This window comes from Pan troglodytes, chromosome 15 (genome assembly GCF_028858775.2).
Source record: "Pan troglodytes isolate AG18354 chromosome 15, NHGRI_mPanTro3-v2.0_pri, whole genome shotgun sequence".
In the NCBI taxonomy this organism is placed as follows: domain Eukaryota; kingdom Metazoa; phylum Chordata; class Mammalia; order Primates; family Hominidae; genus Pan; species Pan troglodytes.
Genome location: NC_072413.2, coordinates 38,906,895 through 38,933,683, shown reverse-complemented (window position 1 = coordinate 38,933,683; position 26,789 = coordinate 38,906,895). Strand labels below are relative to the sequence as shown.

The window sequence follows — 26,789 nt, the reverse complement described above, 5'->3', positions numbered from 1 at the left end:
TTTAATCTCACTGTAATAAAGATTCAAGGTTTACTCACTTGATTTAGAATGAAGGTTTCAAAGTCTTGACATTTATTATAATTATTTACTCTTGTAAGCAGCTCTTTCTGACATGTCTTCTGGCCACTAAAATTAAGTGTTCCTTAAATACTTGGTACTCTAGAAATGTCAATTCAACTATAGTTTTGAACAAGTAACAGGAAATTGAGTAGAGGAATAATAAAGGGGAGTATTGGGGGGACGTAATTAATGTTAATTTGATGATAAATTTTATGTAATATAGATTGAATAGATGAAAACTAATGAGGCAGTGGGAAAAAATGAGTGGAATAAACAGTTACTTTAATATCTAAGAATACAGATTTTTGTTTTTAACATTCAGATCAGATAATCAGTAGTCATTTGACATGTCATTATTAGACAAGAAAGACTGACAACTGATGACACTGTTCCAATGTTTTGCATTATACTATAGATTTTCTCTATCAGCAAAGTCTCATCTGAGACAAGGCAAGTCCATTCTGCCTATGGACCTGTAAAATCAAAACCAATTTAGTTATGTCTTAGATAAATGGGCATACAGGCATTGGGGAAATACACCCATTTCAAATGGGAGAAATTGGGGTACATGCCCCATGCAAGTCTGAAGTCCAGTAGGGCAGCCATTAAACCTTAAAGTTCCAAAATAATCTCCTTTGTCTCTGTGTCTCACATCCTGGTCACACTGATGCAAGAGGTAGTCTCCCATGCCCTTGGACAACTTTGTCCCTGTGGCTTTGCAGGTTAAAGACCCCTACTGGCTGCTTTCACAGGCCAACATTGAGTGTCTGTGGCTTTTCCAGGTGCACAGTGCATGCTGTCAGTGGATCTACCATTCTGGGGTCTGGAGGACGGTGGTCCTCTTCACAGCTCCACTAGTCAGTGCCCCAGTGGGGACTCTGTATGGAGGCTACGACACCACATTTTCCTTCTGCACTGCCCTAGCAGAGGTTCTTCGTGAGGGCCCCACCCCTGCCACAAACTTCTGCCTGGACACCCAGGTGTTTCTATACATCCTTTGAAATCTAGGTGGAGGTTCCCAAACCTCAATTCTTGATTTCTATACACCCACAGGCTCAACACCACGTGGAAGTTGCCAAGGCTTGTGGCTTGTGCTCTCTGAACCCATGGCCTGAGCCGTACCTTGGCCCCTTTTACCCAAGGCTAGAGCAGCTGGAATGCAGGGCACCGAGTCCCTAAGCTGTACAGAGAACGGTGGGGTCTGTGCCTGGCTCACAAAACCATTTTTTCCTCCTAGGCCTCTGGGCCTATGATGGGAGGGGCTGCTGTGATTGTCTCTGACATACCCTGGAGACACTTTCCCCATTGTCTTGGTGATTAACATTTGACTCCTTATTACTTGTGCAAATTTCTGGAGCTGGCTTGAATTTCTCCCCAGAAGATGGGTTTTTCTATTCTATTGCATCATCAGGCTGCAAATTTTCCAAACTTTTATGCTCTGCTTCCTCTTGAATGCTTTACTGCTTAGAAATTTCTTCTGCCAGATGCACTAAATCATCTCTCTCAAGTTCAAAGTTTCACACATCTGTAGGGCAGGGGCTAAATGCTGCTAGTCTCTTTACTTAACAAGAGTGACATTTACTCCAGTTCCCAATAAGTTCCTTATCTCCATCTGAGATCACTTCAGCCTGGTCTTTGTTGTCCATTTTACTATCAGCATGTTGATCCAAACCATTCAACAAGTCTCTAGGAAGTTCCAAACTTGATTACATTGTCCTGTCTTCTGAGCCATCCAAGTCTCTAGGAAGTTCCAAACTTTTGCACATTTTCCTGTCTTCCTCTGACCACTCCAATCTGTTTCAATCTCTGTCTGTTACCCAATTCCAAAGTTGCTTTCACATTTTTGGGTTTATTTACAGTAGTGCCCCACTACCAGTACCAATTTACTGTATTAGTCTGTTTTAACACTGCTAATAAAGACATACCCTAGACTGTGTAATTTATTTAAAAAGAGAGATTTAATTTACTCACAGTTCAGCAGGGCTGTGGAGGCCTCAGGAAACTTACTATTATGGTGGAAGGGGAAGCAAACATGTCCTTCATCACCTGGCAATAGCAAGGAGAAGTGCAGAGCAAAGTCGTGGGGGAATCCCCTTATAAAACCATAAGATCTCATAAGAGCTCGCTTACTGTTTCAAGAACTGCATAGAAGTAACCACCCCCATGATGCAATTATCTCCCACTGGGTCTCTTTCACAACACATGGGTATTATGGGAACTACAATTGAATATGAGATTTGGATGGAGATATGGCCAAACCATATCAACCCTTTCTCAAAAAATGTAGCAATCCTTCTCATTATGAGCCTTATAATTTGAGATAGTGACTCACTCTGTCATCCAAGCTGGAGTACAGTCATGCAATCATGGGTCATTGGGGTCTTAAATCCTGAGTTCAAGTGATCCTCCTGCCTCAGCCTCCTGAGTAGCTAAGGTTGTGAGCATGTGCCATCACAGCCAGCTAATTTTCACATTTTTGTAGAGAAGGGGTCTCACTGTGTTATCAAGACAGGTCTTAAACTCCTGGCCTCAAGCAATCTTCCAGCGTTGTCCTCCAAAAGTGCTGGGATTGCAATCATAAACCACCACAACCAGCCCTTTATACTTAAAAACATTTATAGTGGTACTTGATGTCTTTAAAAATCTGAGACTGAAACATTTTGTGTCTTATATAGTCTTAAGGTAAGGACAGTCATAGTTTATCAATGTATATTGCAAATGCTTTAGAGACTTTTGTAAGTTTAGAGGGCTATGAGATTCCTTTTAATGTGCCCCTTGAGCTTCATCGCCTGGAAGACAGAGCTACAGCCCAATGGCTACTTCCAGCCTCCACCTGTACTAAAATAGTCAAGAGGCTCTATTGGGTCAGAGTACAAGTTATTCCATGACATTGGGTCCTAACATTATCCAGCATTATTTATCAAGTCTATCTGGCTCACTTCATTAATCTTCATCTTTCCATGCTGACTTATATCCCTTGACTTCCTCTTGAATAAGAATTTCTTCAAATCCGCTTATTCTGGAAAACAAATTATTTTCCACTAAGTATCACTCCTTAATAAAAGTAAGTTCAGCTTTTCCCATGATGTCTAGACATGTACCAATAGTCCATAAATGCAATTTTCATGCAAATTTTCACCTTAATTCCATCAATTGTTTTATATATATAATATATATATAACATATGTAATATATATGTATTTTATATATATACATATATATACACAGAGAGAGAGAGAGAGAGTATATTGCCCATCTAATTATAGTCCTATATTAGGGCTTCATCAAGAGGTTTGAAATCACAGTGCATTGGGCTCCATGTGAAGAAGCATCAGAGAGATTTCTTCTCCATTCCTGGCCATTTTAACCACACACGTACATATGAATTTTAGTACCCAGCAAGGGCTCAGGCTAAGGAAACCAAGACTCTGTTAATCTTCAACCTGATTAATTTGCCCCTGTTGATTCCAGTTCAGATTTCTCACTGCCATCTTTGCCTTCTGGCTTTAAAAATACCCCAATCTGTTTGAACAGAATAGATTTGTTTCAACCATTAAATGTTGGGGGATCAGAAAGGTCTCCTACCAGTCCATCTAACCTCTGACTTAAGACTTTGCTTGAAATTCATCAACATCCACTTCATTTTCATTCTTTCCTTAATTATCATTTAAGTATTTCTAGCCGCAGTCTTTGCCCTTTCTTGTGCTAATCACTCTAATTTTCTTAACATCTGAAAAACCCATAAGAGAATGCTGAAACAAAGAAGCTGATATGGCTGTTGGACTGTTGTTTGATTTTACAACAATAAGTTTACATGAGACACCCGTGCAACACATGCCCACTTAATCACAACATTTACAATGACCTGAGTAGGAAATATAATAAGTTGATAAACATCTTAATCATCATAAAGCTAATCCACCATGGCTTGTATTGTGGCATATAAGCAAATTCCTCTGGAGAGCTCCTCTTGGCATGTAAGAGAGAAGGACAATTTCCCTTCTCAGAGTTAAATGACTTTGCAGCAGCTTTTATCTAGTTCATTATGCTAGCTGATCTGTCATGAACAACCTGCTTCACTTGGACCATGTGATTCTTCAATACTAAGCTCTGGTCACCGAATCAACTCAAACTTTTTTCTCCATTTTGCATCATCTAAGACTAAGTAGTTGGCTCCTTTTCTAACTAGAAGCTCTGGTGATTTTTAAACTTTCATCTGATTAATATTATTATTATTTTAGAAATGAAGATCTTCCTCTTCAATATGTTTAACCTGGAGATGTTCCATGTTTTATCACTTTAAATAATTAAATTTTCCTCCAATCTTTTATATCCTGGTAACCCTTAATCTGGATTGAAGTATTTTGAGTGACTGTATCTCACTGCTAGCCGATTACAAGTAGATAAAACAGTTTATCATTTTTTTAATTTTAAAATTTTGGGAAAAAAGTTATTCACAAGACTAACCAACTCAAGGAAAAAAAATTAATGAAGATATTTTTAAAGCTGTAAATTTTCTTTGGCCTAAATTCTATCCTAGAAAAAAACCATAAAATTATCTTAACTTTATACAGTAAATCAAACTGACATTATTTAGATTCAGGTGATGGTAACATTCTATATAAAACCAATTGTGTGACTATGTGAGGGCCCCCACTCTCGCATTACATATTATCAGTGCCAGAAACAAAACAAACAAGCAAAAAATTTACTAAAATTAATAAATAACTTTAGAATAAGAAAATACATAAACAACATTTTCCCTCTGGGTTCAAAATGTTGCATCTACATACTCATATGAAAGCATGTAAAATCCTTTGACATAGGAGTCAAAACTCTAATCAAGTTTTTAGGTATATGTTTCAAATTATTAATATAAGAATAAAAGCATATAAATTTATTAATTTGTTGATCATTTTGGGGCATGACTTGAAATATATAAATTAAAAAGCAAGCATCTATAAAAATAATGCTAAATTCAGATTCATGATGGTAATCATAACATATTTTGAAGCTATAGATATTATTTGTAGTACAGAAAAACAAAAAATAAATTTTCTTGAAAATATTGCTGATAAAGCATTATGATATATAAATTACATTTGGAGAAAGTGGAAAAGCATCTTTATGATAGTGATGCTTCATATAGTATTTTTCCTTTATGAAAGCCCATCTTGTTGAAAGGGCTCCTGTAGCCATGAAGAGTTAAATAATTGGCAACATGAATCAGGAAAAGCACAATTCTAGGAATAAGAAACAATCAATTTTATAGCACTTGTTTTCTACAGCCTCACCCAGATAGCAGAACAATTTGCACATCCCAGTAAATTAATAGACTAGGAGAAGCATCTATGTTTACACTGTGAAATTTCTGTTGTGTCAAATGCTTGTAATATTTTTTGAAGCCAAAAAGTATCTTCAGATTAGTTATAACAGAAATGTAAATTCTGTGATTTTTTTTCAATGTACTCAATGTGGATATTAAGTAATTTTGTAAACATAATCTTGAGGAGATTAATGTACTTCTGCCACTCTACAGCTCTTAACATGCACTAAGGATAAATTTGAATTTCATTTGAACTGTGAGAGGTAAGTTAAAATATAAATGTCCATTGCCATTCACTATTAAGAAATTGATTTAGGCCAGGTGCGGGGGCTCATGCCTGTAATCCCAGCACTTTGGGAGGCCGAGGCTGGCGGATCACGAGGTCAGGAGTTTGAGACCAACTTGGCCAACATAGTGAAACCCTGTCTCCACTAAAAATACAAAAAATTAGCTGGGTTTGGTGGCAGGCAACTGTAGTCCCAGATACTCGGGAGGCTGAGGCAGGAGGACGGTGTGAACCCAGGATGCAGAGGTTGCAGTAAACTGAGATTGCACCACCACACTCCAGCCCGGGCAACAGCGCAAGACTCTGTCTCAAAAAAAAAAAAAAAAAGAAATTGATTTATAGCCTAGTGAACTTGTATCCATCTTTATTGCCACAATCCTTTTTTTTTTGTAGCCTCTATTAGATTATAAATTAATTTCATTTCTAGATTTGGCATAATTCTTGACATATGGTCAGTATTTTATATATATATATACATATATATACACACACACACACATACATATATACATGCACATATGTATACATACATATATGTAATGATATGTAATACAGGATATTGTCTTGCACCTTGACTAACAACTTAGCTACAGGGGAGTAGAAAACTGAGTGGGATCTTATTGTCCCTGATTCCAGAATGTGACTCTTAGAAAGCATATCTGGACCTGCCCTGGGCAAGAGTGGAGTCAATTGGCCTAAAGGATGACTCTCAGGCCAGAAAGCACGTACCATAGGTCGACTAAAGTGCCCATGGTCTTTAAGGAACACCAATGAGCCTGGCAGTATTCTTCATGGGCCTAAGGTGGTGGTGGCCATGGGTTAAGGCTCCTTTATGGCCATGGGCTGAGGCTCCTTTGCCTTTGGAAAGGGGAGGAAAAAGTGGGAAAGATGTGTCTTGTGGTTTGAGTATCAGATTTGCTGGAGTACAGTAGAATACCAGATAGACTTCTAAGATTTTTTGACTCTAGTCCCAGCCTCCTAGGCACCTCTGGACTCACCTGGGGACTGGGAAACTTGCCACCCTAAAAAGAACACATGCTTGGCTGGCTTTGCAACCTGCTGAGTGTAAAGCCCCAGGATCTTGAGAGAATGTAGGCAGTATCCAGGGAGTGGCTACAGCAGGACTTGGCCAAGATCCATTGCTGTTCTGGCTTCAGGTCTGACCCAGTGCAGTCATAGTGTTGGTAACAATAGGGGTGCTTGTATTACTCCACCATCAATTCCAAGTGGCTCAGAACAGAGAGAGACTCTATTTCTTTAGGACAAAATAAGGGAAGAGAATAAGAGTCTGCCTGATAATCTAGAGTATTATTTGAGATCTTATTCAAGGCCATCTAGCTGGTAACTGTATGAGATTGAAAGAACCACAGTGTTCTTGGGGTGCCTCCTAAAGCAGATACAATTTAGATCACAACACTCAAGTTTTTTGAAATATCTGGTAAGCTTTCCCAAGAAGGGTGGGTACAAATAAGAGCAGACAGTGAAGACTACAATAAATATTTAACTTTTCAATGCCTAGACACTGAAGAACATCTACTAGCATCAACACCATCCAGGAAAACATGACCTCACCAAATAATCTAAATAAGACATCTGGTACCAATCCTGGAGAAACAGAGATATGTGATCTTTCAGACACAGAATTTGAAATAGCTGTTTTGAGGAAATTAAAAGAAATTCAGGAAAACAGAAAAGGTTCAGAATTCTAACAGATATATTTAACAAACAGATTGAAATAATTAAAAATAATCAAGTAGAAATTCTATAACTGAAAAAATGCAATTGGCACACTGAAGAATGCATCAGTGTCCTTTAATAGCAGAATTGGTTAAGCAGAAGAATTATTGAGCTTGAATAATTAAAAATACTATTAAAATACTATTAAACTATTTGAAAATACATGCAGGAGACAAAAGAAAAAAGAATTTTTTAAAAAGCATGCCTACCAGGAGAATGGCATGAACCCAGGAGGTGGAGCTTGCAGTGAGCCAGGATCGTGCCAGTGCACTCCAGCCTGGGTGACAGAGTGAGACTCCGTCTCAAAACAAAAAACAAAAAACAAAAAACAAAAAAACACACACACACAAACAAAAAAAAAGCATGCCTGCAAGATTCAGAAAATAGCCTTAAAAAGGCAAATCTAAAAGTTATTGGCATTAAAGACAGAGTAGAGAAATGGATAAGGCTTATTTATTTAAAGTTTATTTAAATACATAGAACTTCTCAAACCTAGGAAAAATACCAACATCCAAGTACCAGAAGGTTATGAAGCAGGAAGCAGATTTAAGACAAATAAGACTACCTCAAGGAGTTTAATAAACTCTTAAAGTTCACATTTTTTTTAAAGAACCCTAAAAGCAGCAAGAGAAAAAGGAAACATAAAATACAATGGAGCTTCAATATGTCAGACAGCAGACTTTTCAGAAGACACCTTTCAGGCCAGGAGACTGTGGCATGACATATTTAAAGTGCCGAAAGAAAAAAAAAAACTTTTTAAACCTAGAATAGTATATCTACTGAAAATATTCTTCAAACATGAAGGAGAAATAAAGACTTTCCAAGACAAACAAAAACTGAGGAGTTTCATCAGCATCAGACCTGTCCTACAAGAAATACTAAAGGGAGTAATTCAATAGAAAAGAAAGGGGCATTAATGACTAATAAGTAATCACCTGAAGGTACACAACTCACTGGTAATAGTATGTACACCACAAAAAAATCCATAATACTTTAACACTGTAACTGTGGTGTGTAAACAACTTTTCTACTAAGTAGAAAGACTAAATGATGAACTTATCAAAAATAAGAACTACAACAACTTTTCAAGAAAGAGACAGTAAAATCAGATATAAATAGAAAAAAAAGTTACAAAGCAGGGAGACAAAGTTAAAATACAGGCTTTTCATTAGTTTTATTTTTGCTTGTTTGCTTGTTAAAACCAGTGTTAAGTGGTTATCATGTTAACATAATGAATTATATGATAGTATTTGCAAGCACCATGATAATCCTCAAACTAAATATCATGCAACAGATAGAGGAAAAGTAAAAAGCAAGAGACTAAATCGTATCACCAGAGAAAATCACCTTTACTAAATGGAAGATGGGAAGAAACAAAATAGGAAAGGGAAGACCACAAAACAACCAGAAAACAAATAAAAAAATGGCAGGAGTAAGTCCTTAATTATCAATAATGACATTGAATGTAAATGAACAAAACTCTCTGATCAAAAGACATAGAATAGCTAAATGGATTAAAAAACAAGATTCATTGATCTGTTGACTACAAGAAACACAATTCACCTATAAATACACACATAGACTAAAAATAAAGGGATGGAAAAAGATGTTCCATGCCAATGGAAAAAAACCCAGCAGGAATAGCTATATTTATATCAGACAAAAAATATTTTATTTCAAGACAAAAACTATAAGAAGAGGCAAAGAAGTTTACTATGTAATAATAAAGACATCAATCAGGAAGAGGACACAACAATTCTAAATATATATGCACACAACCCTGGACTACTCAGGTATATAAAGGCAATAATATTAGAGCTAAAGCAAGAGATAGGCCCCAATATAATAACAGTTGGAGATGTCAACACCCCACTTTCAGCATTAAACATATCAAGACAGAAAATCTACAAAGAAACCTCAGACTTAGTCTGTGCTTATAGATCTAATGGATCTAATAGATATTTGAAGAACATTGCACCTAATGGTTGCACAATACACATTCTTTTTCTCAGCATATGGATTATTCTCAAGGACAGACAATATGTTACATCACAAAACAAGTCTTAAAACATTGAAAAAATTGAAATCATATGAAGCATTTTCTGTGAACACAAGGGAATAAACTAAAGATCAATAACGAGAAACAAGTCCAGACATCTACAGTAAACTCATTTTCAACAAAGCTGCCAAGTACATACACTGGGGAAAAGACAGTCTGTTCAATAAATGGTACTGGGAAAACTGGATATTCATATGAAGAAGAATAAATCTAGACCATTATCTCCGGCCATATAAAAAATCAAATCAAAATGGATGAAAAAATTAAATCTAAGACCTCAAACCATAAAAATGCTACAAGGAATTTTTGGGGAAAATTTCCATGACATTGCTCTCAGCAAAGATTTCTTGAGCACACACAGCACAGGCAGTCAAAGCAAAAATGGACAAATGGGATTACACCAAATTAAAAAGTTTCTGCAAGCAAAGGAAACAATTAACAAAGTTAAGAGACAAAACAGTCAACAAAGTGAAGGGACAACAAACAGAGTGGGAGAAAATATTTGCAAACTGCCCATCTGACAAAGGATTAATAACCAGAGTATATAAGGAGCTCAAACAACTGCACAGAAAAAAATAATATAATGATCTCATCAAAAAAATGGGCAAAAGATTTGAATAGATATTTCTCAAAAGAAGACATACAAATGGCAAACAGGCATATAAAAAGGTGCTCAACATCATTGATCATCAGAGAAATGTAAATCAAAGAAAAAAGAACCTTCACACAGTATTGGAGAGAATGTAAAATAGTACAACTATAATAAACAACAGTTTGGACATTCCTGAAAAAACTAAAAATGGAGCTACCATATGACATGGCAATCCCACTCCTGGGTAGATACCCAAAAGAAAGGAAATCAGTATATCAAAAAGATACCTGTTCTCTCATGTTTGTTGCAGCACTTTTCACAATAGCCAAGATTTGGAAGCAAGCTAAGTGTCCATCAACACACGACTGGATAAAGAAAATGTGGTACATTTACACAGTGGAATACTCTTTGGACACAAAGAAATGACATCCTTTCATTTGCAGCAACATGGATGGAATTGGAGATCATTGTTTTAAGTGAAATAAGCCTGGCTTATCTTATACCTTTTTGAAATTATCCCACAGTCTTTGTATGTTATGTTATTTTTCTTTTTAAATTCATTTTCTATTTGCATTTTATTTTGGAAGTTTTGATTGATTTATCTTCAAGCTCACTCATTTTTTTCCCCAGCCATGACTATTCTACTGATGGACCCATCAAATATTTTCTTCACTTCTTTTACAGTTTTGCATTTTTAAAAATTTCTAACGTTAAATTTTTTTTTAGTGTTTCTACCTCTCTGTTCACATTGTGCATTTGTGCTTGCATATTGTCTTTTTCCATTGGAGCCTTCTGTGGTTTGGATGTGGTTTGACTCCACTGAGTCTCATGTGGAAATTTGATCCCCAGTGTTAGAGGTGGGGCTTGGTGGGAGATGTTCATATCATGGGAGCAGATCCCCTGTGAATGGCTGGATGCTATTCTCTCAGCAGTGAGTAAGTTCTCACTCTTTTTTTTTCTTTTTTCTTTTGAAATGAGTCTTGCTCTGTCACCAGGCTGGAGTGTAGTGGCGGGATCTTGGTTCACTGCAACCTCTGCCTCCCAGGTTCAAGCATTCTCCTGCCTCAGCCTCCTGAGTAGCTGGGACTACAGGTGCGTGCCACCACGCCCAGCTAATTTTTGTATTTTTAGTAGAGATAACGTTTCACAATGTTTGCCAGAATGGTCTCCATCTCTTGATCTCGTGATCCACCCACCTTGGCCTCCCAAAGTACTGAGATTATAGGTGTGACCCACTGTGCCTGGCAGTTCTCACTCTTAGTTTCCATGAGAACTGGCTGTTAAAAGAGCCTGATACTTACCCCGCAACTGTCCACACAAACCCTGGCCTTGCCTTCTCTCTTGCCTTGCACATGCTAGTGATACAAAGAGGAGGTAGAGAAATACTGGTTAGAAAAGGGTGATTCTCTGGCAGAGGCGTGTGCCATGCCCAAGGGCCAAGCACGGCAAGAATGTGCTGCGCACACTGCCCAGATGCCAGGGCTGTCTTGGGGGCTAAGGGCTCCATCTCTGGCTGGCAGGCACCTCCCTTTTGCCATCCCCTCCTGTCATGCACCCTCACCAATGAAGCTTTTCCTCCCAATGCCAAAGGGTCCTTCTAGGTCTGAACTGGGGGATACAGTAATTAAAGAAACCCATTTCCACAGAGCAAGAGGCTCTTCCCCCAGTTCCCCCCATTATGTATTTTAAGCTATTTTTTGTTTGTTTGTTTGTTTTAAGTGAGAAGGTTCTTTTCGTATCTCAGCACTCTGCTTATAATAGGGAAGCAACAGAGGAGTGGCCCCTGCTGGCTGATTACTGCAAACTTGGCAAGGTCTGTCTGGGATTTAATGTAAATAGATGCTTGGTGAATTTGGCCCTAGTAAGGTCCAGGTCCCCTTCTCTCTATAGGACTTAAGGCAAATTAAGGGGGATCCTGGCATGTTTTCAGAAGACCCTGACAGATATATAGAGGCTTTCTAGAAATTTAACTCAAGTATCTTAACTCTCCTGGAAAGATGTTATGTTACTTTTGAAGCAGACACTGATTAACACTGTGAAGCAGGCCACTCTGCAAGCAGCAGAGAGATTTGGGGATGAGCTTTGTATAACATATAGCATCAGGGAAGAGGCTAAACTGCATCCAACTGGAAGAGAAGCAGTAGCAGTGAATGACCCTAAATTGGATCCCAAATTTGAGATTGGAGAATGGAAGAGGAGACACTTTCAGGTGTGCATAATGGAAGGCTTAGGTAAAACTAGAACCAAGCTTCTCAATTATACCAAGCAATCCATGATATACCAGGAATTTGATGAGAATCCCGCTGCCTTCCTGGAAAGGCTAAGAGAGGCCTTGGTAAAGCACACCTCTCTATCTCCTAATTCTATCAAGGGATAACTAATCCTAAAGGATAAATTTATTATTCAGGCAGCCCCTGATATCAGGAGGAACTTGCAGAAATGGACACTGGGGCTATATAGTACTTTAGAGAACCTCCTGAAAGTGGCCACCTCGGCCTTTTACAATAGAAATAGGGAGACACAAGAAAGAAGCAGAAGGTTTAATGGCCACTGTGCAAACCCACAAACTCCAGAATTCCCAAGATGCATCTGTTAACTGACACAGATGTGGCAAGAACAGTTATCTCTGTCATAAAGTTTAACCACTCTCAGACAAGGTTTAATTTCTTTCACCAGGATGAAACAGCTTGGGGTAAAATGTTGTTACTATATTTCACTTCTTATTTTTGTAATCTTTGCCACTAGATTCTTTCCTTGCATAATACATGTATTTAACCCATGCATACTTAACTTTATAAAACTTGTGTTTTGTTTGTTTGTTTGTTTTTGTTTTTTCTGTTGCCTAGAAGCCATCAAACTCCAAACAGTCAGGCAACCAGAGCCTGGGATAATGGACCCTTAGGTATGATTAAGGTAATGACCCTTTGCCATGGACCCTTAGGTAAACATCTGAGAAGAATCTGACTTCTGTTTTCCCCAAAACAATGCCTCCTGTCAGCTAGAAATAGCTGAGATTGGTCATTGTCCCTATTCCAATGGCAGTTAGCTGTACCTTTCCAGAGTGGGCAAACCATATGGACTGAAGGCAGGGAAATACTGGCTCGAACAGGGTGGTTTCCCAGCAAAGGTCCCATCCTCAAGCCTGGAAACCATGACCTTAAATAAAAACAGTTATCCCTGTTTTCCTAAATGTTGCTTTTTCCAAAACTACCCAGGCCCACCATGCCCCCACATCCTATACCCATTACAACCCCAAACTCCACTGACAGAGAAGTGGAGTAGCATGCCAGAGAAGGAGAGAAGAGAAGAAGCATCTGAACATTGAGAGGAGTCTGGCGAGGGACAGTTGCAAAGAAGTTCTGCCAGGCATAATTGAAAGGCTTATGATTATCTTCCCCCTCCAGGGGAAGATTATTCTTCCTGTTCCATCCCCTTTTTAGCTCCCCATACCACTGACAACCATCACCATCACCCAACAAAATCTCTGCATTCACCGTCCTTCAAGTCCACGTGACCCAATTCTTCCTGGACACTGTGCAAAAACCCAGGTACCAAGAGGCCAAGGTGTGAAAGACTGTCACCCTGACTCTCCACTGAGCTGGTGAACACTTAGCTGTCCATGGATGGCAACTGCTAAAAAAGCATTAACTGTAACACACCCCTAGATGTTTCCATGGGGCCAGAGCCCAAAAGTGCTTGTCCTGGTGCCCGTACCTACTATCCTGCATGCTCCCCCTCCTGCAAGGGGTTTGAGTGTGGTGGTAGCCTAGTAAGGGATCGACACCCTTGTCACTAGTCTCGTGAAGGGGTCAAGTGAGTTCCCCTGTCTCACTGGTTTCCCTGCCCCTCCTGACACTGTTACTAGAAAAGGGTCCCAATTCAGACCCCAAGCAAGGGTTTTTGGATATTGCACAAGAAAGAATTTGAAGCAAGTCCATAAAGTGAAAGTGAGTTTATTTAAAAAGTAAAGAAACAAGAAAATGGCTACTCCATAGGCAGAGCAGCCCTGAGGGCTGCTGGTTACCCATTTTTATGGTTATTTCTTGATGATATGCTAAACAAGGGGTGGATTATTCATGCCTCCCATTTTTAGCTCATGCAAGGTAACTTCCTGATGTTGCCATGACATTTCTAAATGGTCATAGTGCTGGTGGGAGTGTAGCAGTGAGGGTGACCAAAGGTCACTTTTGTCACCATCTTGGTTTTGGAGGGATTTGGCCAGCTTCTTTACCGCAATCTGTTGTGTCAGTAATGTCTTTATAACCCACATCTTGTGCTCACCTCCTAACTCATCCTGTGACTTGGAATGCCTAACCATCTGGGAATGCAGCCCAGTAGGTCTCAGCCTTATTTTACCCAGCCCCTATTCAGCATGGAGTTGCTCTGGTTCAAATGCCTCTGACACCATGAGTGAAAGCAGCCTGAAGCTCACACCAGAGGCAGATGCTTGCACCATGCTTCCTGTACATCCTTCAGAACTCTAAATCAAATAACCTTCTTTATAAATTACCCAACCTCAGATATTCCTTCATAGCAACACAGATAGAGCCCTTACCATATTAGTTATTGTTGTTTTAAATTCTGTCTGACATTTTTCATATGTTAATCTAGTTCTGATATAAGCATTGTGTCTTCATACTCTACTTTTTTTTTGAATTATGACTTACCTTGTAATTTTCTGTTGGATGCCAAACATGTTGCATTTGGATAGAAGGAATTGAAGGAAATGTGTTTTTTTAAGAGAATTTTTATGTTAACCTGACTGATATTTCAGCTCTTTCATGTTGCTGTAGCTACAGACATTAGAGACTTCAAGTTACTCTAATGTCCTTGTTTTTGTCTCACCTGCTGAATATAAGCTTTACTCAACAGTACTACTCATGTAGATTCTGGACCTTGCCACACTTTTATCTATAATACACCATCATTACACTGAGGCACTGTTGATATGGTGGTAAGTTGTGAAAGAAAGGGAACATTCTATAATTATCTAATTAAATCTTACCCAAAATTTTAGTGGCCAGTGAATCACAATGATGAGCCTTCACATGTGTTTTACCAGGGCAACAGCTCTTTGTCTCTAAACCCCTCTACTGTCTTCCTGCATCAGCTTCCCCAGTATAGTTTCTTGAAGCTCTTTTTTTTCCTGTTTTTTCCTGTCTTCGATGATCAGGAAGGTTAAAGTAAGATGGTGTCGGAATACTCTGCCCCATGTGGGATAGGACCTATCAAAGTCTTTTCACTTGGAGAAAGGGTCTTTATTAAATCTAAGGCTCTAGATGTATTTCACAATGGTTACTCCTTCCTCAACTTGCCAGAGACCAGGGGCTATCTTTCTCCATCTTCACCAAGAAAACCCGGTAAGACTGCTGGAGGGAAAATTGATGAAAGTATAGTGGTCTACTAAACCTGTAGAATCTAACTGATTCTCACTCTTGGGCTAGCCCACACTTAGTCTACAGCAATTGTTCAATATTTACATCTAAGTATTTTTTTCCAGTTTATGACTTTAGCAGCTTCTGCTCTATGCAAATTTCAGCCGTGGCTATCAGATACAATTGTTTCTTCAGATTTTGCAGTAGTGGTTCATTCTGCAACCTAAATTTTTTGATGGGTCTAAAAAATGTCATTGATTTTCAAATTGCCCAGGTTTTTATTGTATAAGTATGGTAGCGACAGTTACCAGGTTCTTTACATATAGGAGCAGAAACTAAGTCAGAATTAAGTCTTCAATAAAAAAAAAGTTAGTAATTTTATCTACAAACTGAAGTACCAGATAATGTTGTCAAAAACTTTGGAAATGTTTACTATTGTCAACCACTTATAGAAGTGAAAGTTATAATATTAAATGTACATATTATATATGTCATTAAATGTTATATGGTATAATTTCAGTAATAACAACATTGAAAGTAAATAATATATTTACTTTTTTGGATTTATATTGAAAATCCAAAGTTGTTATAGTATTTTTAACAAACAATAAATACTGGATTAATGTATGGATTTGAAGAAACAATTGTATCTGATAGCCACGACTGAAATTTGCATAGAGCAGAAGCTGCTAAAGTCATAAACTGGAAAAAAATACTTAGATGTAAATGTTGAACAATTGCTGTAGACTAAGTGTGGGCTAGCCCAAGAGCTCTGCTAGAAAGCAGAGCACCTCTCCTCCTCCAAAGGAACGCAGTTCCTCACCAGCAACGGAACAAAGCTGGACGGAGAATGACTTTGACGAGCTGAGAGAAGAAGGCTTCAGATGATCAAATTACTCTGAGCTATGGGAGGACATTCAAACCAAAGGCAAAGAAGTTGAAAACTTTGAAAAAAATTTAGAAGAATGTATAACTAGAATAACCAATACAGAGAAGTGCTTAAAGGAGCTGATGGAGCTGAAAACCAAGGCTCGAGAACTACATGAAGAATGCAGAAGCCTCAGGAGCTGATGAGATCAACTGGAAGAAAGGGTATCAGCAATGGAAGATGAAATGAATGAAATGAAGCGAGAAGGGAAGTTTAGAGAAAAAAGAATAAAAAGAAATGAGCAAAGCCTCCAAGAAATATGGGACTATGTGAAAAGACCAAATCTACGTCTGATTGGTGTACCTGAAAGTGATGGGGAGAATGGAACCAACTTGGAAAACACTCTGCAGGATATTATCCAGGAGAACTTCCCCAATCTAGCAAGGCAGGCCAACGTTCAGATTCAGGAAATACAGAGAACGCCACAAAGATACTCCTCGAGAAGAGCAACTCCAAGACACATAATTGTCAGATTCACCAAAGTTGAAATGAAGGAAAAAATGTTAAGGGCAGCCAGAGAGAAAGGTCGGGTTACCCACAAAGGGAAGCCCATCAGACTAACAGCGGATCTCTCGGCAGAAACCCTACAAGCCAGAAGAGAGTGGGGGCCAATATTCAACATTCTTAAAGAAAAGAATTTTCAACCCAGAATTTCATATCCAGCCAAACTAAGCTTCATAAGTGAAGGAGAAATTAAATACTTTACAGACAAGCAAATGCTGAGAGATTTTGTCACCACCAGGCCTGCCCTAAAAGAGCTCCTGAAGGAAGCGCTAAACATGGAAAGGAACAACCGGTACCAGCCACTGCAAAATCATGCCAAAATGTAAAGACCATCAAGACTAGGAAGAAACTGCATCAACTAACCAGCAAAATAACCAGCTAACATCATAATGACAGGATCAAATTCACACATAATAATATTAACTTTAAATGTAAATGGACTAAATGCTCCAATTAAAAGACACAGACTGGCAAATTGGATAAAGAGTCAAGACCCATCAGTGTGCTGTATTCAGGAAACCCATCTCACGTGCAGAGACACACATAGGCTCAAAATAAAAGGATGGAGGAAGATCTACCAAGCAAATGGAAAACAAAAAAAGGCAGGGGTTGCAATCCTAGTCTCTCATAAAACAGACTTTAAACCAACAAAGATCAAAAGAGACAAAGAAGGCCATTACATAATGGTAAAGGGATCAATTCAACAAGAAGAGCTAACTATCCTAAATATATATGCACCCAATACAGGAGCACCCAGATTCATAAAGCAAGTCCTGAGTGACCTACAAAGAGACTTTGACTCCCACACATTAATAATGGGAGACTTTAACACCCCACTGTCAATATTAGACAGATCAACGAGACAGAAAGCCAACAAGGGTACCCAGGAATTGAACTCAGCTCTGCACCAAGCGGACCTAATAGACATCTACAGAACTCTCCACCCCAAATCAACAGAATATACATTTTTTTCAGCACCACACCACACCTATTCCAAAATTGACCACATAGTTGGAAGTAAAGCTCTCCTCAGCAAATGTAAAAGAACAGAAATTATTTAGAATTTTAAACACAAAAAAGTTATATTTAATTAAAATATTGTAGTGAAACAAATAGAAAAGCTAAGATGATGTTTATCTCAAAGTCCTTGCAAGAATATATGTTTAAAAAGACTGTGATTTTACAGGCTATAATACAATCAGAATAAATATTAATTTTGACTGAAGTTATATCAAATATTAAAATTTTGACTATTGAAGCTTGCTCAGTTTTTAAATAATTATACTTCTAGGGATGTTAAAATTTACCAAATTTATGGTTCAATTTTTATTGTGATTGTGTTAGTCCATTTTCATGCTGCTGATAAAGCCGTACTTGAGACTGGGCAATTTACAAAAAGAAGAGATTTATTGGACTTACAGTTCCACGTGGCTGGGAGGCCTCACAATGATGGTGGAAGGTGAAAGGCACATCTCACAGGGTGGCAGACAAGAGAAGAGAGCTGATGCAGGAAAACTCTCCTTTTTAAAACCATAAGATCTCATGAGACTTATTCACTATCACAAGAACAGCACAGGAAAGACCCACCCCTATAATTCAATTACCTCCCATGGACCCTTCCCACAACATATGGGAATTGAAGATGTGATTTGGGTGGGAAAAAGCCATACCATATCATTCGGCCCCTGGGGCCCCTCAAATCTCATATCCTCATATTTCAAAACCAATTATGCCCTCCCAATAGCCCCCCAAAGTCTTAACTCATTTCAACATTAACTCAAAAGTCCACAGTCCAAAGTCTCATCTGAGACAGGGAAATTCCCTTCCACCTATGAGACTGTAAAATCAAAAGCAAGTTAGTTACCTCCTAGATACAATGAGGGTGGAGGCATTGGGTAAATACAGCTGTTCCAAATGGGAGAAATTGGCCAAAACAAAGGGACTAGAGGTCCCATGCAAGTCTGAAATCCAGCAGGGTGGTCAAATCTTAAATTTCCAAAATGATCGCCTTTGACTCCAGGTCTCACATGCAGGTCACACTGAGGCAAGAGGTGGGTTCCCATGGTCTTGGACAGCTCTGCCCTTGTGGCTTTGAAGGGCACAGCCTCCCTCCTAACTGCCTTTGTGGGCTGGCATTGAATGTCTGTACCTTTTCCAGGCACATAGTCCAAGCTGTGGATGGATCTACCATTCTGGGGTCTGCAGGACGGTGGTCCTCTTCTCACAGCTCCACTAGGCAGTGCCCCAGTAAGGATTCTGTGTGGGGGGCCCTGACCCCATATTTCCCTTATGCACTTCCCTAGCAAAGATTCTCTATGAGGGCCCCAACCCTGCAGCAAACTTCTGCCTGGGTATCCAGGCATTTCCATACATCTTCTGAAATCTAGGCGGAGGTTTCCAAACCACAGCTCATGTCTTCTGTGCACTTGCCGGCTCAACATCATGTGGAAGCTGCCAAGACTTGGGGCTTGCACCCTCTGAAGCCACTACCCAAGCTCTATTTTCGTCCATTTCAGCCATGGCTGGAGCAACTGGGATGCAGGGCTCCAAGTCCCTAGGCTGCACACAGCATGGGGACCCTAGGGCAGGCCCATGAAACCATTTTCTCCTCCTACACCTCTGGGTCTGTAATCGGAGGGTTTGCCACAAAGGTCTCTGGCATATCCTAGAGACATTTTCCCAGTCGTCTTTGTGATTAACATTGAGCTTCTCATTACTTGTTCAAATATCCGCACCCAGCTTGAATTTCTTCTCGGAAAATGGGTTTTTCTTTTTTATTGCATTGTCAGGCTGCAAATTTTCTGAACTTTTATACTCTGCTTCACTTATCGAATGGAATGTTTTTAATAGCACCAAGTCACCTCTTGAATGCTTTGCTACTTAGAAATTTCTTCTGCCAGATACCCCAAATCATCTCTCTCAAGTTCAAAGTTCCACAAATGCCTAGGGCAGAGGCAAAATGCTGCCAGTCTCTTTGCTAAAACATAACAAGAGTCACCTTTGCTCCAGTTCCCAACAAGTCTTTTATCTCCATCTGAGACCAACTCAACCTGAATTTCATTGTCCATATGATTGTCAGCATTTTGGTCAAAGCCATTCCACAAGTCTCTAGGGAGTTCCAACCATTCCCACACTTTCCTGTTGTCTTCTGAGCCCTCCAAACTGTTCCAACCACTCCTTGTTACCCAGTTTCAAAGTTATTTTCACATTTTCAGATATCTTTTCATCTTTTCCCTAATGCCCCACTCCACTGGTACCAATTAAATGTATTAGTCCATTTTCATGCTGCTTCATAAAGAAATACCCAATACTAGGCTATTTACAAAAGTAAGAGGTTTATTGGACTTAGAGTTCCACATGGCAACGGAGGCCTCACAATGATGGCAGAAGGTGAAAGGCACATCTCACTCACATGGCAGAAGACAAGAGAAGAGAACTTGTGCTGGAAAGCTACTTATTTTTAAAACCATCAGATCTCATGAGACTTATTTACTATAATGAGAATAGCACAGAGGAGATCCACCCCTATGATTCAATGACCTCTTATTGGGTCCCTCCCACAATATGTGGGAATTCAAGATGAGATTTGGGTGGGGACACAGCTAAGCTATATTAATGATACTCTTATTTTGCTTTCTATTCAGACTTGAAATAGTGTGCCATCATAACATTTACTATAAAACATAAAACATAGTAAAATTTATAATTATTTTGTTATACTTATTAACACAATATAATTTAAACTATATACGTATATGAACGAAAAATTCTCACTGTCAAATATTAATAATCTTAAAAGCCATTTTAACATTCTGAGTGTTTGGGGTTAGTTTTCCTATTTCATGGAATGTGAAAGAATGTCACTTATAACATGAAAAATGTTAAGCTGTATCTTTAAAATTACATTTTAAAGCATTTGAGATTAATTCAATTTGTTATTCATGCCTTCTCTTTTAAATGCTGAGTGAAACATGTGTTTTTACAGAATGTATGACAAAAAGGATTGGGATGCCCAAGGGTTATTTTTAATGAGATAACATTTGTTGACATTGCATGGAGCAAGTCTTTGTTGGTTCTGTTTTTTAATTAAGATAATAATAATTACAGATTTTTAAGATAATAATTATAATATTTAAAACTTTATAAGAAACTTTAAATAAATTTATTTTATTAGGAATACTAAAATTTCTTCTTAGATATAATACTGAGTGTGATTAAAGTACATTCAATTGCCTGTGATTAAACATGAGTTAGGGGAAAAAGGCTCAGAATCATTTATAGGCATGAGTATTTGTAAAGCATAAGAAAACCAAATTAAGAAAAAAACTCAAATAAATAATTAGCACAGAAGAAGTAATAGGCAATAGCAACTAATCAAAATAAATTTCATTTCAGCTAACAACCCATTGTAATTTGTGTTATTTTTATGAAGAAAAATTTTTAAATGTATTAATTGGTGATATAATTTTACTCATTAGTTCCACGTTCAGGTAGTTAACTTAGGAAATTCACAGATACAAATAATTTTATATTTATACACATGTAAGTATATGTGTGTGTGCATGTCTATATACTCCACCACTTATTTATTACGTTTATTATAGAGAAAATTGATGACAAACTAAGTATCTAGTAATTACTTACTAGGTAAATTATACAGTAAGATTGTCTTAGAATTTATTTTCTCATGTATTAAATATTATACTTTTAGATATCTTAACTTCCACTTAAAAACTTCAATAGCAACAAAATATTTTATATTAATAAATGACTTATTTACTATTATTCTTTTTATGTTTAAAAATTTATAAATGGTTCTCTTCGGATGCATAGATTAAAAATTCCCAGGTTCTATAATAATTTATTAATAAAGATTGTCAGTAGAAGTTAAAACAATAGGGGGCACTAATTCTTTGCTTTACATTTCTGCATAAAATGCATCTGGGAGATACTGATAACCCAGATGTTCTTGCTCTCTCATCTTGGCTTGCATTTGCCTGCCTTTGCTGCTTATTAAACCATCCACCAACTTCCTATGCCCAATAACTCTCAAAAGAACACAAATGGATATAATAGGTGTTCTTTCTAAAATTCCTCAGCTTTCCAATATTCTGCATGTTAAGCAAGGGGAGTATTTGAAGCCAGATGTTATATATCAATATTTGTTATTTTGTCAGTTTTGTGCCCTGAGTATGCTCTTATTGGGCTCAGAGTGTGTAATAGCTCTCTTAAATAGTTTCACTAGTTTTATGACCCTTTTTCCAGTGGATAAGCAAACCATTTTCAAGGGATCAGTGGTAGAACAAAAAACACCAACCCAGTTCAAACTTCTCTTTTTTTAATTAAAGTACGCTGCTCCCAAAATTTTATTTGCATGTATTGGTATGTATATTTAATTATCAAACATTTTATATACAGTCACGCATCATATAATGATGGAGATATGTTCTGAGTAAGGAATCATTAGGTGACTTTGTTGTTGTGCAAACATAATAGTGTGCTTACATAAACCTAAATGGTATGCTTGCTACATACTTAGGCTATATGGTATAGCCTATTGCTTCTGAGCTACAAACCCATACAGTATGTTATTTCATGGAATTCTGTAGGCAATTGTAACACAATAGTAAGCAGTTGTGTATATAAACATAAAAAAGATGCAGTAAAACTATGATGTTATAATCTTATGGGACAATTGTTGTATATGTGGTTTGAAATATTGTTATATGGTACATGACTGTAAATACAGAAAGAAACACATCTATATGTGAACATACACACAGACATGTATGCAATATGTATTTTTGTGATTTATTTAGTCTTTCAATTATCATTCAACTTTGAGATAAATACAACACTATTAATTATTTTACTGTTTTAATATATTGTGTAATATACAATTTATATTATAAACTTATTTTTGCAGTGCAATAGTTAATTTTGTGTGTCAACTTGTATAGGATGTGGAGCGCCTAGACCTTTAGTCAAACATTATCCTTGCTGTGTCATCAGGGGTATTTTTAGATTGGATTAACATTTAAATCAATAGACTGAATAAAGCAGGTTGCCCTTCCTAATGCGAGCGGGCCTCATCAAATCAGCTGAAGGTCTGAATAGGCTAAAAGGCTGATCTTCCCCCAAATGAGAAAGAATTCTTCCTGCCTCACTGCCTTCAAGCTGCAACATTAACTTTTTTCTTGCCTTTGGACTGAAACTGAAGCCGTGAACATTCCTGGCTGTCAAGCCAACCAGCCTTCAGACTCGAAGTATGCCATTGCCTTTCCTAGTGCGCAGGCCTTTGGACCCAGACAGTAGCCACATCATCAACTCTTCTGGGTCTCTAGCTTGCCAATTCATCCCACAGATATTGAGACTTGCCAGCCTCGTAATTGTGTGAGTTAATTCCTTATAATAAATGGCTTCATATAGATATATATACACACCCATTGGTTTTGTTTCACTGTAGAACCCTGGCTAATACACGAAGTATGAACATAGCATCCTTAAGTTATGAAATTTGTTATTATATTAACTTTTTTGAGTAAACATAAAATATTTTCAATTTTCAAATAAAAATACTCTCATTAAAATGTTAACAGTTATACTTTTATTACAAAATAAAAACTAATTTTAACCTCTTTATAGCACTTCAAAATTTTAATCTTACAATATGTTTATCTCTTCATTTAGTGAGGTCTTGTGTTAGTTCCCTTAGAAAGTATTACAGTTTTTTTCACATAGTTACTTGTATTTCCAACTATATATTTCTAGGTAATTTATTTGCTGTTACTAGAATATTTTCCCTCATCTCTTTCTTTTAAGTAAATAAATCTTCAAAAATACAGCTAAACAGCCAAAGCCCTAAACTTTCTTTTTCTTTTTTTATTGAGATAGGCTCTCACTCTGTCACCTTGACTGGAATGCAGTGGTGCAATCTAGACTCACAGCAACCCCTGCCTCCCGGGCTCAAGCAATCCATCCACTTCAGCCTCCTGAGTAGCTGGGACTATAGGCATGCGCCACCATGCCTGGCTAATTTTTGTATTTTTCCTAGAGACAGGATGTCACCATGTTGGCCAGGCAGGTCTCAAACTCCTGGGCTCAAGTGATCCACCATGCCCAGCGAACTTTTCTCCTTTAGCTTTTCTTTTTCTAGCAATGAACACTATCCAAAGTTGAAGTGGATCATTTGCATATAATATTCAGTAATTAACAAAAATTGGCATTAGTATTGCTTAAAAATGTCAAATATTAGCGATTTCATTTGTCTCAGTCTTGCCAGATATAAGCAACTATTTTGATGTTTTTATTTTTTATTATTTTAATTTTCTATTTTTTATTTTTAAACTTTCATTTTAGGTTTGGGGGTACATGTACTGGTTTGTGATATGAATAAATAGCAGGTCATGGGGGTTCGGTTTACAGATTATTTCATCACCAAGGTAATAAGCATAGTACCTGATAGGTAGTTTTTCAATCCTCACTCTCCTCCCATCCTCAACCCTCAAGTAGGCTCCAGTGTCTATTGTACCCTTCATTGTGCTCATGTGTACTGAATGTTTAGCTCCCCTTATATGTGAGAGCATGCGGTATTTGGTTTTCGATTTCTTTGTTAATTTGCTTATGATAATGTACTACAACTGTTCAACTTTGCTCCAGGGGACATGATCCCATTCATTTTTTATGGCTACGTTGTATTCCATGGTGTATGTGTACAAAATTTTCTTTAACCAGCCCACCATTCATGGGCATTTAGGTTGATTCCATGTCTTTGCTATTGTGAATAGTGCTGAAATGAACATATGCATACATGTGTATTTATGGCAAAAATATTTATATTTATTGAGTGAAAACCAGGTAATGGGATTGCTTGGTCAAATGGTAGTTCTGTTTTAAGTTCTTTGAGAAACTCCAAGCTGCTTCCCAAAGTGCCTTAACTAATTTCCATTCCTACCAGCAATGCATAAGCATTCTTTTTCCCCACAACCTCGCCTGCATCTATTATTTTTTGACTTCTTAATATTAGCCATTTAGACTGGTGTGAAATAGTATCTCACTATGGTTTTTTATTTCCATTTCTCTAATGATCAGTGATGTTAAGCATTTTTTTGTATGTTTCTTTGCCATGTGCATTTACTCTTTGCACAAGGGTCTGTTCATATCGTTTGCTCATTTTTTAATAGGAATGTATGTTTTTTCAATTGCTGATTTGATTAAGTTCTTCATAGATTCTGGATATTAGATTTTTGTTGGATACATAATTTGAAAATATGTTTTCTCATTCTGTAGGTTTTCTGTTTACTCAAGTGATAGCCTTATTTGCTGTGCAGAAGACTTTTTGCTTTGTGTTGTTGTTGTTGTTTTTTGAGACCGAGTGTCGCTCTGTCGCCCAGGCTGGAGTGCAGTGGTGTGATATCGGCTCACTGCAAGCTCTGCCTCCCGGGTTCTTGCCATTCTCCTGCCTCAGCCTCCCGAGTAGCTGGGACTACAGGTGCCCGCCACCACGCCTGGCTAATTTTTTGTATTTTTAGTAGAGACGGGGTTTCACTGTGTTAGCCAGGATGGTCTTGATCTCCTGACTTTGTGATCCACCTGCCTCAGCCTCCCAAAGTGCTGGGATGACAGGCGTGAGCCACTGTGTCCAGCCATCCTTTTAGCTTAATTAGGTTCCATCTGTCAATTTTTGCTTGTGCTGCAGTTACATTTGGCACTTATATCATGAAATCTTTGCCAGGGCCAATCTCCAGAATTGTATTTCCCAGGTTTTTGTATTAGTCCATTCTCAACATTGCTATAAAGAACTAACCATGACAGGGTAATTTATTTAAATAAAAATGAGGTTTAATTGACTCACAGTTTCACAGACTGCACAGGAAGCATGGCTAGGGAGGCCTCAGAAAACTTAAAATCATGGCAGAAGGCAAAGGGGAAGCAGGCATGTCTTACATGGCCAGAGAAGGAGAAAGAGTGAAATAACAGGTGTTAAACACTTTCAAGCAACCAGATCTCATGACAACTCACTCACTATCATAAGCACCAAGGTAAAATCCACCCCTATGATCCAAAGACCTCCCACCAGGTCCCTCCTCCAACACTGGGGATTACAATTCAACATGAGATTTGGGCAGGGACATAAATCCAAACCATATTAGTTTACTTGTAGGGTTTTTATAGTTTTACATTTTACATTTAAGTCTTTAATCCATCTTGGCTTGACTTTTTCTATGGTGAAAGGAAGGAGTCCAGTTTCAATCTTTTGCATATGGCTATCCAGTTATCTTGCCACCATTTATTGGATAAGGAGTCCTTTCCCTGTTGCTTGTTTTTGTCGACCTTGTTGCAGATCAGATGGTTGTAGGTATGTGGCTGTACTTCTGGGTTCTCTATTCTGTTTCATTGGTCTGTGTCTGTTTTTATACCAGACTGTCCTGTTTTGGTTACTGTAGCCTTGTAGTATAGTTTATAGTCAGTAATGTGATGCCTTCAGCTTTGTTATTTTTGCTTCAAATTGTTTTGGCTATTTAGATACTTTTTAGCTTCCAAAGACATTTTAGAATAGTTTTTTCTAACTCTATAAAAAATGTCCTTGGTAGTTTGATAGAAATAACATTTAATCTTTAAATTGCTTTGTGCAGTATGGACATTGTAATAATGTAGATCATTTCCATCCATGAGCAGGAAATGTTTTTCCATTTGTTTGTGTCATCTCTGATTTATTTCTGCACTGTTTTCTGTTTTGTAATTATCATTGCAGACATCTTTCACTTCCTTGGTTAGCTGTGTTCCTAGGTATTTGTGTGTGTTTTTGTGTATGTGTGTGTGGGTGTGTGTGTATTGTGAATAGGATAATATTCTTGATTTTGCTCTCATCTTGAACTTTGTTGGTATATAGAAATGCTACCAATTTTTGCACATTGATTTT

The 26,789-nt window shown here is 37.8% G+C and overlaps 1 long non-coding RNA gene across 10 annotated transcripts in view; it reads right to left on the bottom strand.

Annotated features, from left to right (window-relative positions):
* The window catches only part of LOC134808289 (uncharacterized), a 291,140-nt gene that overhangs the window by 166,789 nt on the left and 97,562 nt on the right, over nt 1–26,789 (bottom strand). The window contains exons 5-6 of one of the 10 annotated variants that reach the window (XR_010150921.1): nt 18,287–18,387; nt 2,032–2,106 (exon numbers count right to left, since the gene is read on the bottom strand). The exons of the other annotated variants lie outside the window; for them this stretch is intronic. This is a non-coding gene — a long non-coding RNA (uncharacterized LOC134808289). The remainder of the gene's footprint in view (nt 1–2,031; nt 2,107–18,286; nt 18,388–26,789) is intronic. 10 annotated transcript variants of the gene reach the window in all.